Source organism: Arachis hypogaea, chromosome 12 (assembly GCF_003086295.3).
Source record: "Arachis hypogaea cultivar Tifrunner chromosome 12, arahy.Tifrunner.gnm2.J5K5, whole genome shotgun sequence".
Taxonomy (NCBI): domain Eukaryota; kingdom Viridiplantae; phylum Streptophyta; class Magnoliopsida; order Fabales; family Fabaceae; genus Arachis; species Arachis hypogaea.
Genome location: NC_092047.1, coordinates 51,439,036 through 51,448,122, shown reverse-complemented (window position 1 = coordinate 51,448,122; position 9,087 = coordinate 51,439,036).

The following is a 9,087-nucleotide window of genomic DNA, read 5'->3' as shown; positions in this document are numbered from 1 at the left end:
GAAGCAATCATGAAGCTGAATGCCAAATTATTTGGTAATGAGACTTGGGAGGATGAACCTCCATTGCTCATCAAGGAACTAAATACCTTGGGTCAACAAACTCTACCTCAAAAGAAACAGGATCCTGGTAAATTCCTAATTCTCTATAACATAGGCACCATGACCTTTGAGAAGGCTCTGTGTGACCTGGGGTCAGGCATAAACTTAATGCCACTCTCTGTAATGGAGAAACTTGGGATCTTTGAGGTGCAAGCTGCCAGAATCTCATTAGAGATGGCAGACAACTCAAGAAAATAGGCTTATGGACAAGTAGAGGATGTGTTAGTAAAGGTTGAAGGCCTTTACATCCCTGCTGATTTCATAATCCTAGACACTGGGAAGGATGAGGATGAATCCATCATCCTTGGAAGACCCTTCCTAGCTACAGCAAGAGCTGTGATTGATATAGACAGAGGAGAATTGGTCCTTCAACTGAATGAGGACAACCTTATGTTTAAGACTCAAGGATCTCTTTCTGTAACCATGGAGAGGAAGCATGAAAAGCTTCTCTCACTGCAGAGTCAACCAAAGCCCCCACAGTCAAACTCTAAGTTTGGTGTTGGGAGGCCACAACCAAACTCTAAGTTTGGTATTGAACCCCCACATTCAAACTCTAAGTTTGGTGTTGGGAGGTCCCAACAATGCTCTGAACATCTGTGAGGCTCCATGAGAGCTCACTGTCAAGCTATTGACATTAAAGAAGCGCTTGTTGGGAGGTAACCCAATGTTATCTAATTATATCTATTTATTTTATTGTTATTTTATGTTTTTTTAGGTTGATGATCATGTGGAGTCACAAAAACTACTGAAAAAAATCAAAAACAGAATGAAAAATAGCTTTAAAAATAGCTCACCCTGGAGGAAGAACTTACTGGCGTTTAAATGCTAGTAAGAAGCATCAAACTGGCGTTTAACGCCAGAAAGAAGCATCAAGCTGGCGTTAAACGCCAGAAACAAGCACCAGACTGGCGTTTAACGCCAGAACAGAGCATGGAAGTGGCGTTAAATGCCAGAAACAAGCAACATTTGGGCGTTTAACGCCAAAAACAAGCAGCAAGCTAGCGTTTAACGCCAGACATGCATGCTAAGGGCGTTTTACACGCCTAATTGGAGCAGGAATGTTAAGTCCTTGACCCCACAGGATTTGTGGACCCCACAGGATCCCCTCAGGATCTGTGGATCCCACAGGATCCCCACATTTTCATCTCTCCTTTTCACACCTTTTCATAACTCTCTTCCACAAATACCCCTCACCAATCACCTTAATCACTTTTCCCCATCACCTCTTCACCACTCCCATCCATCCTCTCTTCCCCAAAAACCCCACTTACCTCCAAAATTCAAACTCTTTTCCCTCCCAAACCCAACCCTAATGGCCGAACCCTAAACCTTCCCCCACTCCTATATAAACACCTCTTTCCTCCTTCATTTTCACACAACACAACCCTTTCTTCTTCCCCTTGGCCGAATACACACCTCTCTCCCTCTCCTCTATTTTTGTTCTTCTTCTCCTTCTTTCTTTCTTCTTTTGCTCGAGGACGAGCAAACATTTTAAGTTTGGTATGGTAAAAGCATAGCTTTTTATTTTTCCATAACCATTAATGGCACCTAAGGCCAGAGAAACCTCAAGAAAGAGGAAAGGGAAGGCAATTGCTTCCACCTCTGAGTCATGAGAGATGGAGAGATTCATCTCAAAGGTCCATCAAGACCACTTCTATGAAGTTGTGGCCAAGAAGAAAGTGATCCTTGAGGTTCCTTTCAAGCTCAAAAAGAATGAGTATCCATAGATCCGACATGAGATCCAAAGAAGAGGTTGGGAAGTTCTCACCAACCCCATTCAACAAGTTGGGATCTTAATGGTTCAAGAGTTCTATGCAAACGCATGGATCACTAGGAACCATGATCAAAGTGTGAACCCAAATCCAAGGCATCGGCTTACCATTATTCGGGGGAAATACTTAGATTTCAGTCCAGAAAATGTAAGGCTGGCGTTCAACTTGCCAATGATGGAAGAAAACGCACGCCCCTACACTAGAAGAGTCAACTTTGATCAAAGGTTGGACCAAGTCCTCATGGACATATGTGTGGAAGGAGCTCAATGGAAAGTTGCCTCAAGAGGCAAGCCGGTTCAATTGAGAAGACTAGACCTTAAGCCTGTAGCTAGAGGATGGTTGGAGTTTATTCAATGCTCAATCATTCCTACTACCAACTGGTCTGAAGTTACTATAGACCTGGCCATCATGATCCATAGTATCATGATTGGGGAGGAAGTGGAAGTTCATGAGATTATACCTCAAGAACTCTACAAGGTGGCTGACAAGTCCTCTACTTTGGCAAGGTTAGCCTTTCCTCACCTCATTTGCCACCTCTGCAATTCGGCTGGAATTGACATAGAGGGAGACATCCTCATTGAAGAGGACAAGCCCATCACTAAGAAAAGGTTGGAGCAAACAAGAGATCATGGACCTCAACAAGAGCATGAGAAAATTCCTCACCATGAAATTCTTGAGATGCCTTAAGGGATGCACTTCCCTCCATAAAACTATTGGGAGCAAATCAACACTTCCCTAGGAGAATGAAGCTCCAATATGGGACAACTAAGGGTGGAACACCAAGAGCACTCCATCATTCTCCATGAGATTAGAGAAGATGAAAGAGCTATGAGGGAGGAGCAACAAAGACAAGGAAGAGACATAGAGGAGCTCAAAAGCACCATTGGTTCTTCAAGAAGAGGAAGACGCCACCCTCACTAAGGTGGACCCGTTCCTTAATCTCCTTGTTCTTATTTTCCTATTTTTCATTTATTATGCCTCATGTTTATTTATGTTTGTGTCTTATTACATGATCACTAGTGTCTAAGTGTCTATGCCTTAAAGTTATGAATGTCCTATGAATCCATCACCTCTCTTAAATGAAAAATGTTCTAAAAACAAAAGAACAAGAAATACAAAGTTTCGAATTCATCCTTGAAACTGGTTTAATTATTTTGATGTGGTGACAATACTTTTTGTTTTTTGAATGAATGCTTAAACAGTGCATATGTCTTTTGAATTTGTTGTTTATGAATGTTAAAATTGTTGGCTCTTGAAGAATGAGGAAAAAGGAGAAATGTTATTTGATAATCTGAAAAATCATAAAATTGATTCTTGAAGCAAGAAAAAGCAGTGAAGAACAAAGTTTGCAGAAAAAAATAAATGCAAAAATAAAAGAGAGGAAGAAAAAGAAAAAGCAAGCAGAAAAAGGCAAAAGCTCTTAAAACCAAAAGGCAAGAGCGAAAAGCCAATAGCCCTTAAAACCAAAAGGCAAGGGTAATAAAAAGGATCCAAGGCTTTGAGCATCAGTAAATAGGAGGGCCTAAAGGAATAAAATCCTAGCCTAAGCGGCTAAACCAAGTTGTCCCTAACCATGTGCTTGTGGCATGAAGGTGTCAAGTGAAAACTTGAGACTAAGCGGTTAAAGTCGAGGTCCAAAGCAAAAGAAGAGTGTGCTTAAGAACCCTGGACACCTCTAATTGGGGACTTTAGCAAAGCTGAGTCACAATCTGAAAAGGTTCACCCAGTTATGTGTCTGTGGCATTTATGTATCCGGTGGTAATACTGGAAAACAAAGTGCTTAGGGTCACGACCAATACTCATAAAGTAGCTGTGTTCAAGAATCAACATACTGTACTAGGAGAATCAATAACACTATCTGAATTCTAAGTTCCTATAGATGCCAATCATTCTGAACTTCAAGGAATAAAGTGAGATGCCAAAACTATTCAAGAGGCAAAAAGCTACTAGTCCCGCTCATCTGATTGGAGCTAAGTTTCATTGATATTTTGGAATTTATAGTATATTCTCTTCTTTTTATCCTATTTGATTTTCAGTTGCTTGGGGACAAGCAACAATTTAAGTTTGGTGTTGTGATGAGCGGATAATTTATACGCTTTTTCGCATTATTTTTACATAGTTTTTAGTATGATTTAGTTAGTTTTTAGTATATTTTTATTAGTTTTTAAATAAAAATCTCATTTCTGGACTTTACTATGAGTTTTTGTGTTTTTCTGTGATTTCAGGTATTTTCTGGCTGAAATTGAGGAACTTGAGCAAAAATCAGATTCAGAGGTTGAAGAAGGACTGCAGATGCTATTGGATTCTGACCTCCCTGCACTCAAAGTGGATTTTCTGGAGCTACAGGAGTCCAAATGGCACGCTCTCAATTGCGTTGAAAAGTAGACATCCAGGGCTTTCCATCAATATATAATAGTTCATACTTTGTCCGAGTTTAGATGACACAAACTGGCGTTCAACGCCAGCTCTCTGCCCTATTCTGGAGTTAAACGCCAGAAACAGGTTGCAAAGCAGAGTTAAACGCCAGAAACGGGTTACAAACTGGTGTTTAACTCCAAGAAAGACCTCTGCACGTGAAAGCTTCAATGCTCAGCCCAAGCACACACCAAGTGGGCCCAGAAGTGATTTTCTGCATCATTTACTCAATTATGTAACCCTAGTAACTAATTTAGGATAAATAGAACTCTTTACTAGGGATCTTTTTCCCTATTTTCGAATTCATATGCCGTTTGGGAAGGCTGGCCATTCGGCCAAGCCTGGACCTTGTTCTTATGTATTTTCAATGGTGGAGTTTCTACACATCATAGATTAAGGTGTGGAGCTCTGCCGTTCCTCATGAAGTAATGCAAAGTACTATTATTTTTCTATTCAATTCAAGCCTAATTCTTCTCTAAGATATCCATTCGCACACAAGAACATGATGAATGTGATGATTATGTGACGCTCATCATCATTCTCACTTATGAACGCGTGCCTGACAAACACTTCCGTGCTACATGCAAACAAGCTTGAATGTGTATTTCTTAGCTTTCTGATCGTGAGATCAGAGTCTTCGTGGTATAGGTGGTATGCGAAATTGTTACTCTGAGGTTGTAAAATTTGTTGTTCGTTCTCTCCCTGGCAATGGCGCCAAAAACTGGTGCACAATACCATGGTCCAAACATAACTTCACAACTTCGCACAACTAACCAGCAAGTGCATTGGGTCGTCCAAGTAATAAACCTTATGTGAGTAAGGGTTGATCCCACGGAGATTGTTGGTATGAAGCAAGCTATGGTCATCTTGTAAATCTCAGTCAAGCGGATATCAAATGGTTATGGAATTTTCGAATAATAATAATAAATAAACAGAAAATAAAGATAGAAATACTTATGTAAATCATTGGTGAGAATTTCAGATAAGCGCATAGAGATGCTTTCGTTCCTCTGAACCTCTACTTTCCTGCTGTCTTCATCCAATCAATCCTACTCCTTTCCATGGTAAGCTGTATGTGAGGGCATCACCGTTGTCAATGGCTACATCCCATCCTCTTGTGAAAAAGGTCCAAATGCTCTGTCACAGCACGGCTAATCATCTGAGGTTCTCGATCATACTGGAATAGGGTTCACCCTCCTTTTGTGTCTGTCACTACGCCCAGCACTCGCGAGTTTGAAGTTCGTCACAATCATTCAATCCCTGAATCCCTGAAGTTCGTCACAATCATTCACCAAGCATCCTCCTTGCATTATTATTATTTTCGGCTGCCATCTCCTCTTCCTGTTTGAAAATTCCTGTAAGGTTTTCTCTGGATTGTTGTATTTTAGCTTCTCTCAATTTCCTTTTCAGAGTCCTTTCAGGTTCAGGATCTGCTTCAACAAGAATGTTCTTGTCCTTGCTCCTGCTCATATGAAAAAGAAGGGAACAGAAAAATAATAATAGGGATCCTTTTTACCACAGTATAGAGGTTCCCTTGTTGTTAGTAGAAGAAGAAAGGGAATAAGAGTGAAGAAGAATGGATAATCCAAACACAAGGGTGAGGATAGGAGCGGTAATTTGAGATGAGGAGATGTGTTAGTAAGTAATTAAATAAATAGAAGAAGATGAGGGAGAGGGAATTCGAAAATTAATTTTGAAAAAGAGGGAGGTATTTTCAAAAATTAGAAAGGGGTAGTTAGTTAGGTAGTTTTAGAAAAGATATGATTGAAACAAAAAGATATGATTGATTGAAAAAGTTTTGAAATTTGTTTTTGAAAAAGATATGATTGAAATTTTAAAAAGATATGATTGAAACAAAAAGATAAGTTAGAGAAGATATTTTAAAATCAAATTTTTGAAAAAAGGAAATATGATTAAAAAGATATGATTAAAATTAGTTTTGAAAAAGATTTGATTTAAAAATCAAAATTAATGACTTGACTCACAAGTAATCACAAGATATGATTCTAGAACTTAAAGTTTGAATCTTTCTTAACAAGCAAGTAACAAACTTGAAATTTTTGAATCAAAACATTAATTTTTGATGATATTTTTGAAAATTTGATATAAAATTAAGAGAAAGATTTTTAAAAAATATTTTTAAAATTTTCGAAAATAAATAAGAAAAATAAAAAAGATTTGATTTTTGAAAAAGATTTTGAAAAGATAAGATTTTTAAATTGAAAATTTGATTTGACTCATAAGAAACAACTAAATTTTAAAAAGTTTTGAAAAAGTCAACTCAAATTTTCGAAAATTTATGAGTGAAAAAGGGAAAGATATTTTTTTTATTTTTGAATTTTTAATGATGAAAGAGAAAAACACAAAATTGACTCAATGCATGAAAATTTTGGATCAAAACATATGATGAATGCAACAACACTATGAATGTCAAGATGAACACCAAGAACACTTTGAATGTCAAGATGAACATCAAGACTTATTTTTGAAACATTTTCAAGAAAAGAAAACATGCAAGACACCAAACATAGAAATTTTTCATGTATAGACACTATGAATGCAAAAATGCATATGAAAAACAGGAAAAAACACAAAACAAGAAAATATGAAGATCAAACAAGAAGACTGGCCAAAAACAACTTGAAGATCATGAAGAACACTATGAATGCATGAATTTTCGAAAATTTTTAGAAAAATAAAAATATGCAATTGACACCAAACTTAAAAATTTACTTTAGACTCAAACAAGAAACATCAAAATATTTTTGGTTTTATGATTTTGTAAAATTTTTGTATTTTTTCAAAAATTAATTGAAAAAGAAAAATAAGGATTTCAAAATTTTTAATATGAATTCCAAGAATCTTGTACTCTTAGTCTAAAGCTCCAATCTGAGGGTTAGACATGGCTTAATAGCCAGCCAAGCTTTAGAAGATACAAATCAGACATTCAACAGCTAAGTCATTAAATTAACTTGCCTCTATGCTGATGGTTTGGAAGCCTCAGTCCAAAAGAATTTAGATATGGCTTTACAGCCAGTCAGGCTTCAACATTTTTCATGAAACACTAGAATTCATACTTAAAAATTCTGAAGAAAAATATATTTTTGAAAAGATTTATTTTTTTTTTCAAAAATTAATTGGTAAAAATGAAAAAGAAGGAAATATTTTTGAAAAATTTTTGAAAGCTTTTTGAAAACAAAATAAGAAGAAAATTACCTAATCTGAGCAGCAGGATGAACCATTAGTTGTCCAAACTCGAACAATCCCCGGCAACGGCGCCAAAAACTTGGTATGCGAAATTGTTACTCTGAGGTTGTAAAATTTGTTGTTCGTTCTCTCCCTGGCAATGGCGCCAAAAACTGGTGCACAATACCATGGTCCAAACATAACTTCACAACTTCGCACAACTAACCAGCAAGTGCACTGGGTCGTCCAAGTAATAAACCTTACGTGAGTAAGGGTCGATCCCACGGAGATTGTTGGTATGAAGCAAGCTATGGTCATCTTGTAAATCTCAGTCAGGCGGATATCAAATGGTTATGGAGTTTTCGAATAATAATAATAAATAAACAGAAAATAAAGATAGAAATACTTATGTAAATCATTGGTGAGAATTTCAGATAAGCGCATAGAGATGCTTTCGTTCCTCTGAACCTCTACTTTCCTGCTGTCTTCATCCAATCAATCCTACTCCTTTCCATGGTAAGCTGTATGTGAGGGCATCACCGTTGTCAATGGCTACATCCCATCCTCTTGTGAAAAAGGTCCAAATGCTCTGTCACAGCACGGCTAATCATCTGAGGTTCTCGATCATACTGGAATAGGGTTCACCCTCCTTTTGCGTCTGTCACTACGCCCAGCACTCGCGAGTTTGAAGTTCGTCACAATCATTCAATCCCTGAATCCTACTCGGAATACCACAGACAAGGTTTAGACTTTCCGGATTCTCATGAATGTCGCCATCAATCTAGCTTATACCACGAGGATTCTGATTAAGAGATCCAAGAGATAATCATCCAATCTAAGGTGGAAGGGAAGTGGTTGTCAGGCACGCGTTCATGGGGGAATGATGATGATTGTCACGTTCATCACATTCATGTTGGAGTACGAATGAATATCTTAGAAGCGGAATAAGTTGAATTGAATAGAAAAACAGTAGTACTTTGCATTAATTCATGAGGAATAGCAGAGCTCCACACCTTAATCTATGGTGTGTAGAAACTCTACCATTGAAAATACATAAGTGATGAAGGTTCAGGCATGGCCGAGAGGCCAGCCCCCAAATGTGATCAATATGATCTAAAGATGAACTAAAAATCATAAGATGAAAATACAATAGTAAAAAGTCCTATTTATACTAAACTAGTTACTAGGGTTTACAGAAGAAAGTAATTGATGCATAAATCCACTTCCGGGGCCCATATGATGTGTGCTTGGGCTGAGCTTGAAGTTTACACGTGGAGAGGTCATTCTTGGAGTTGAACGCCAGTTTGTAACGTGTTTCTGGCGTTCAACTCTGGTTTGTGACGTGTTTCTGGCGCTTAACTCTAGACTGCAGCGTAGAACTGGCATTCAACGCCCTTTTGCGTCGTCTAAACTCGGCCAAAGTATAGACTATTATATATTGCTGGAAAGCCCTGGATGTCTGCTTTCCAACTCAATTAGAATCGCACCATTTTGAGTTCTGTAGCTCCAGAAAATCCACTTTGAGTGCAGGGAGGTCAGAATCCAACAGCATCAGCAGTCCTTCTTCAACCTCTGAATCTGATTTTTGCTCAAGTCCCTCAATTTCAGCAAAAAA